Source organism: Cyanistes caeruleus, chromosome 3, assembly GCF_971803275.1.
Source record: "Cyanistes caeruleus chromosome 3, bCyaCae1.hap1.1, whole genome shotgun sequence".
In the NCBI taxonomy this organism is placed as follows: Eukaryota; Metazoa; Chordata; class Aves; order Passeriformes; family Paridae; genus Cyanistes; species Cyanistes caeruleus.
In genome coordinates, this window is record NC_141703.1 from 18318759 (window position 1) to 18326132 (window position 7374).

Here is a 7374-nt window from a genome sequence, read left to right on the forward strand (position 1 = left end):
GAAATTATCCTTATCTCTTCTAACAAGCCCCATGTTCAATAAAACACAAAACTAAATAGCTGATGACCTGTAGTACATGCTCAGTTTGGAAGTTTGATATTTAGGGAGTGTGTCCTCAACTGTCAACAATCATCAGCTGTTCTCAGTATAAACATGGTGTGAGCAACCAAGATGGGAACAAGTTGTTAGAGGTATGAAGAGACCCTGTAGTTATCATTTACTGCAGCAATTACAGCATCTGAAGGTTTTTTCAGACAGGCCAGAAATCCCACCATGACCATTCCTCAAGTCTTCTGCTTGTGCTGGTCTGGAATTTGACAACTGAAAAGGTGGCAGCACCATAGCACCAAGATGAAGTAATTGATAACAAAAACACATCACAGGTTGGAATGATGATACATAGTTTATGCATAGGCTGGATTCCTCTCTTGGGTTGGTACTGCCTGATAGTGGTGTTTAGATACTCAGGGTCAGGATGGCAGCATAAACCAGTCTGTACTACCTTCTACTTTGTTTCTGGAAAAGGTATTGATTTTGACTTACAGGTTGTGATCACAGACATATCAAAGATAAACAAGAAGTGATCCATTGCCTTCGGTAGGCAACCTAACCCAACATTTATGGTCATGATGACACCAAACAGACTCTCTGCATCACACTGTTAAATGACATTCCTTGCTGAAAGATGAAGAAATTGCCTTGCATTGCATGTCTTAATGTTACTGGGTTGGTTTTTTTTCCCTCTACCTTCTCTGATTTAACATAACCTTAACTTGGTGATTTTTGCTTTGATTCTGAAAAACTTGTTCTTTTCCTGCTGGGACAGTGGCTTTGTTATTAGTGACTTGAGAAGAAGAGGAAATAAGTTTTGATAACTTGGGAAAATTCTCCTCTGGACAATAAAACATTTGTTTATATTTTTTAATTTATTTCTCTCAAAAGCTAGCACAGCACATAGAACAGTGAGTGAGTAAATGCCTTAAACAAAACTGGTATAAATCCCAATGCATGCAAATAACTTCTAATGAAGAAATTCAATTATGTCTGGCGCTCCACAGCTCAGAAGGGTGCCTTCCTCTACTAAGCATTTCAGAATCCCCAAATAGGTCACCCTGATGATTATCTCCTTCTCCATTGCTATGAAAGCTCTGGGTTATTATTTCTCTTGTCTCATTCTTTCATAAGACACACAGCAATAAAACTCAGTAATCTGTCCTCCCACAACACCCTGTTGATAAGATGTGTAAATCATAAATGATTCCTTTCAATTACAGTACATTTGTTTCAGAGAAAGATGGAAAAAATAAAGTGGGAACCTAGGGAACTGAATACTGCTTTCGCATATCTTCAGAGAAAATTTTTATTACTAGTACTAATAATAACCCTCAAATTTTATTCTGGAAGAAACCTCCCTCTTCTCATGCCATCCTTTCTCAGACCTTGGATATAAGTTGTGTGTTTCTGTGACTGGTTAGTTGGACTGATTGATTGATTGATGGGAGCGATGCCACTGGTTATTGCCTTTTCACAGGAAGCAATCAGGTTGCTTCAGTGTGATATCTCTCTGCTGTTTTGTCACCTATTTCAAGGCAAGCCTCCATGCACTCCAGCCACCCCTTTACATATATCTTCATATACCTATGGATATGAAGAGATGAATCAATACACATAAACACAGATGAGCTCGCATTTGAGGTGCCATGTCACTCGTCTTTAGCAAAAGATGGCCCCTTGGTATGGTCCATTTCTACACCACAAGAAATCCAAGGTGTTCGAACCTAGGAAAAATTTTTCCAGTTCAAATGTTGCAGTCAAATGCTCTCCTTAAAGGATACAGAAATCAAAAAGGTGGCAGGATTTTGGAATTGGGCTTTAGTTCCCTAGTTCAGGTAAACACTGGAGGCAGTTCATATTCTCTTTTCAACCTTCTTGCATTCATGCTGTAAAAACGCTCCAAATCCTGACCAGAATTTCTTCAGGCTTACAGGAGGTTTCTAACTTTTGGAACAGTAATTTGATGTGCATTTTTCTATCTGCATCTTTGTATTGAACATTACCCATCTCCATCTGCTCCTTTTTCTCCTCAGAGCCACTCTATTGTGCTGTTGTTTCACAAGAATCTGAATGCTTTTTTCCTGTGAGGTATTGATACTGAGAGTCAGGCCTGAGAGAGAGATTCATGAGTTTTCTGCTCAAATATATTTATTTATATGCGAAATTTTGTTTTGTTTATTTTGTATTGGGGTTCCCTCTGCTCCATTACTAAATGATGCAGAAGCATAAGGAAGACTATGTACTTTTACACTTTGATTGCTTCCATAGTACCAAAATGGGAGGAAAGCCATCTTATGGTACAGAAAAACAAAAAGCCTAATTAACTATGACTACAGTTTGAAATTTATTTTTGTATCTTTTTTTTTTTTTTTTTTTTCCCTGTGGCCCCCATAGTGAGCAAAAAGATGGATGTGCATGTATTTTTGTCAATATACCAGCTTCACTTTGTGGGTTTACAGACTTTAAACAGATACAACTTTGTCATTAACTTCACTTTGGAGAGGCACTGTGGGTAGCTTAGATGTAACAGAGACTGAGAAAAGGTGGAAAAACATTTTTCCTTTATTGCTAAAGGGGGTATTATTATTATTATCTGATTTCTTCCACATCACTCTCAAAAATGCATATTTAGGGTTTTCCTAAAGGTGCCAGCTGTAACAAAATATTCTTGAAATTGAGAGATACTAATCTAAACATATTTTTTCCTTTTTAAAATCTTTTTGTTCAAATTAACAGTAAAAGGAATAAAAAGTGTTGTTTCTTTGAAAATTACTGTTAAATCTGTCAAGAGGATTATTACAACTACAAAGCTATTCCTTGCAAAATGAGTTTGTACAGTAAATGTTGCCATAGTAAAATTGGAGTCCTTTATAACATCGAAGTGATAACATTACAGTTGTCAAATTGATATAATCTTTCTATTAAATTTGGATTATGTATGTTGAATATATGCTCCACATTTTGAAAATGTGTTTGTAAACATGCTCCTACACTACTGCTTATCTTTGAGTGGATAATTTCTAGAAAGACCTTAAGGGCTGGAAAAAGGAAACAAAGGGTGGAAAAAGATTTTAAAGCTCAACAGGCTAGCTTGCAGATTTCTGGACAGATCCTAAAAATAATTTTTTCTTCATTAGAATTTCCTCCCACAGCAGAACTGAGTCTATGCCATCATATTATAAATAAAATTCAAAATCTAAAATTATCACCAGGTAGCTTATGAAAATAGGCATTGAATATGGTCTGAATTGAGACAAAGGGATGTTCAGGCCCATATCTAGTTTAGTAAAAGGAGATAGATCATTTTTTCTTAAGCTCTTGTACTGAAACTTTGAAATTTTGTGGGTTTGGAACCTGACTGCAGCATTTGTTTCTTTTATGGTGGCAGATAAACTACATGAGAAAATTACCCATGTTATGTGGTCACAAAAGTCCAAGAGCTGATAATGGCATGGTTGCTTAAATGCTATTTCATTATGTCTAAATTCTGTACACAGATATTTATGTAATTTTCTTCCTCTCACGGTGCTAAAAAAAAAAGTTCTCTCTGTATTTTTAAAATCAACTTGTCTTTTTTATATTACAATTCTTAGCATCTAAATTATTTCTATAGTAAGAAAATACTATAACTAGCAAAAGGTGAATCATGTCAAAAATGTCAAAAATTGAGATTACAAGAGTTTTAGGTTCCTTTTCCTTTCTGAACAACGACAGCAGAGTAGACCTATTTTGCTTTTAAAGATGTGCCAAGAAAATGATGTGTTTGACTATGGTTGCTCTAAAGCCTACAAGATTTTTAGTATTTTTGTCCCCCAGCAAAAGCAAACCCATTCCCTTACTACCTCTCCTTCAGGATACATGGTGACAGTGTGTCCAGAGCACATGGGAACGTACTGCAGATGATGAGCTAGACAAGGACTCAGTGTCCTGTGCCCTGCCAGGCTGGATGGTGGATGTTTGGCCACAGTGCCTGTGTGTTACCAGCTCAGTGCCACATTTCGGGCTGAATCGCACCCAGTCCCATTGTAGATGGAATTGCTTTGCACACACCGAGGATTTCTGAGCTTTCTGAGGAGGATGCTACATCAGATATGCAACTGTGTGCAGTGATATACATAAAATTGGATATATGGCTATGTTAATCCTTGCTTCTCCCTGCTCTGCTGGGAGCCTGTCAGAGTCAGGGTCTGCCAGAGCTCTGAATAGGTTTTGTGATTGCAGCCTTCGAAGAGGGGGACGCTGCCTCCCTCAGCTACAGGATAACCGTGTTTCATGGTCATGCTGAGCACTTGAGCACATGTTTAATATCACAAATGTCTCTGTTTCTGTGTCTCTGTAGCAAAATACAGGTCTCAAGGTAGCACTTACCCTCTCTCAAGCACCAGAACAGGAAGGAGTGTGTTCATAGCATTACTGAGCTGGGGATATAAAAATTAATGGAAACCAGTTCAAATACATTAAAGCTTTTGTGCAACACTCATTTCTTGAGATATTATGTTATGATATTGGTTAAGGATGCCTGTGTATTTGTATCTTTTGTTCACTTGCATCACCAAATTAGGAGTTAATTAAACTTTTAAAGACAAATTAAGTATTATCATTGAAATGTATTAATTCCACACAAGTTTGGCATGTAAGTAGGGAACTTTGACAAGTAGTAAATGGTATTCTGGTTCCAGTCCACCCATTAATAGCAACCAGGAAACCAGAGAACAGAAAAGGATCAGATTCTACTCTGGGATGTATTACAGCTTGTCTTCTCAATGGGAATTAAGTATGTGCATCCAAGGGAGGAACTTGGCCTTACAGCAGTTTTTCAGACCTGGCTGTATGACAACCTCCTGAGACAAAAACATAAACTATACTGTGTCTGCTGTGAGACTACACTTCTTGGGAAAAAAAGAATCAAAAAAAAATGCTTCTCACCCTTTTTCTCATCTGGGAAGTCATCTGTTCTCCAACTTAGTAAAAGGGATTTGAGACACTTCTTTGTCTTTTTTTGTTTCTATTGCTTTTTCATCTTCATAACTTGTAGATTCTGCTGTGTTATTCTGAGACATAAAACTGTATTTCTTTTAGCTCTTGAAGATTCCTGAATATTTGCCTTCTATATGTTGCCAGGTCTTGTTTTGATATCCCAGAAGTGTTAGTGGGACTTGCATACTCAAAAGGCTGTTAAAAGGAGCCTAACAGACCATTCTTCCTTCCTTAGAAGTATTTGGTTTAGATATATCGTGCACGCCAGTTACCCTGATTGAAAGCACTTGTAGGCAGGGAGCTCATTACCATTGCAAAGCCCTTGTGTCAGGAGACCATTCTTGATTATGTAGAAGTTTTTCTGAAAAGAGGTGAGTGAAATTTGCTACCTGATACTTGGTTTTATCTGGTGGTGGCTCCACATGCTTTGGGCTGTAAGTTTGACTGTCAGATTTGGGTTGACTAACAGCATTTAGCTGTGGCTAGAAAAGAAGCTGGAGTAGGTGAATCACATTCAAGGTGATTGCTACAGGGTGCCCCCTGCTAAAAGCCCTAAATTAATCAAGCCTTTTCTTTACAATAAAATTAATAAAATTAATAAAGCCTTTCTTGATCTCAAATCCTGCAATACTTTGTCAAAATCTGTCTTGAACCTTAGTGTACTGTGGGCAAAGAGAAAAGAGAATTGGTTGTAAGTGTAATAAGCCTGTGAGGTACTATAAAAAAAATCTACTGCCAAAGAAAGAGAGCTGAAGCTTGTTAGTCATCATAGGCAATGTAGGTCCTACCCTTAGTTTTGGATAAAAGCCTGTTGAAATTCTGTTGTTGAAAAGTTTCACTTACGTAAAATCCTGGAGCAGTATAGGAATTACTTTCTTCTGTTGAAATGTAAATTAAGAATACATATCGAGCTTTTCAGTCACATCATTTTGGCTTTGAGGTTGAATTACACAAATTAGTTATGCAGAGTCAAGCACTTAAGTCATGCACTTAAAGAGAAGATTATTTAGTCAGCAGTAGAATAGCTGAAGCAAATCACTGCATAAGTCCATTATACAGTAAAGGTTGAAAGTAGAGATGCACAATCTGAAGAACTTTGAATTTGCTTTGCTTCTTTGCAACAAGAAGGAGCCTTCAGAAAGGGGCCTCCTGAGGACTTATTTCCCAAGTATTTGGAAGTTTCTGACTGAGGTAACAGCTGAATGATTATCTGATAATCAGGATAATCATGGTGATCTGATAATCATGCTCATAATGGTTATCATCTGGCATTAGCTATTGAGCTGTCACTCATGTTCTGTTAAATAAGCCCCTACTTTTGCATGATGGGTGGTGGTTTGATTGCTATAAAGTTATATGGAAACATATAATGGTTGGAAAAAGTGAGATTTACCTTATCTAACTCTATCTGACCAATCTCCATCTGGGACATGTGAAGGTGACTAGGTTCTTGCTGAAAAGTGAAGGAAGGATGACTTCCTTGTGCACAGGCTTTTAGGTACCCCAGCTTGGGCAGATGATTCTCAGCTGTCACTCTCCTTCACTGTACTACAGAAAATGCTCAAATCACCTCCTTACACATACCAGTTACCTCTAACTTTCTGGTAGAATCAAATCATCATAATCTAGATCATTAGGAAATGAAATAATCTCATCTGGCCCTTTGGGCAATGTATGTCCAAAATCCACAGAAGAAAGCAGGCTTTTAACTTATTTCCAAATATATCTTAACTGGTAAAATACAACAAACTTACACTGATGAAAAAACTACTGTCTCCTCAAAGAACAACAGTTTTTCAGGCACCAGACACTTCCACCTAATTCATTATAATTATTTAGGATTTTCAGTAGTTTGAAATATAGTTTTTAATTTATCTAATCTTAAAACAAGTGGCAAATTAAGTGTCTATGCTCAAAATAGTCCTTAAGGATTATGTCAGAAGTGGTATTTTCTTATTTTTCTGACAGAAATGTGTTTACTAGCATCACTATTTTCACTCATGTGTAAATGGCTGTAGGTGTGTTTTGATTTGATTATAGTAAAATACGCAAAAATTCTGTATTTTTCAGGTACCTGATATTTAATTTTGTTTTCATGTCATCCACATGAAAAGATTTGGAGGCCATTTTTTTTTTTTTTGCACCGTTGTGGAACTAAAGGAGATACGTTAGGATAGAGGAACATACATGAGATAAATTTGCTTGAACATTGATTAGGGAACCACTAAATAGGTGCAACAGCCTTTGCAGTGAAAGGAGATGGTGATGGAAAGCTCAGAGGGAACTGCTGGATCTGAGCTGTGGAAGTGTAAACCCAGTCATTTGAACTGTAGTGTTATATGG

At 37.1% G+C, this 7374-nt stretch overlaps 1 long non-coding RNA gene across 1 annotated transcript; it reads right to left on the reverse strand.

Moving 5' to 3' along the window:
• Positions 1-907: 907 nt before the first annotated feature.
• Positions 908-6159, reverse strand: LOC147653989 (uncharacterized). Its single transcript, XR_015285381.1, has 3 exons — positions 4981-6159; positions 4423-4472; positions 908-2164 (listed from the first exon to the last, which is right to left on the reverse strand). It is a non-coding gene; the product is annotated as an uncharacterized LOC147653989 (long non-coding RNA).
• Positions 6160-7374: the final 1215 nt, after the last annotated feature.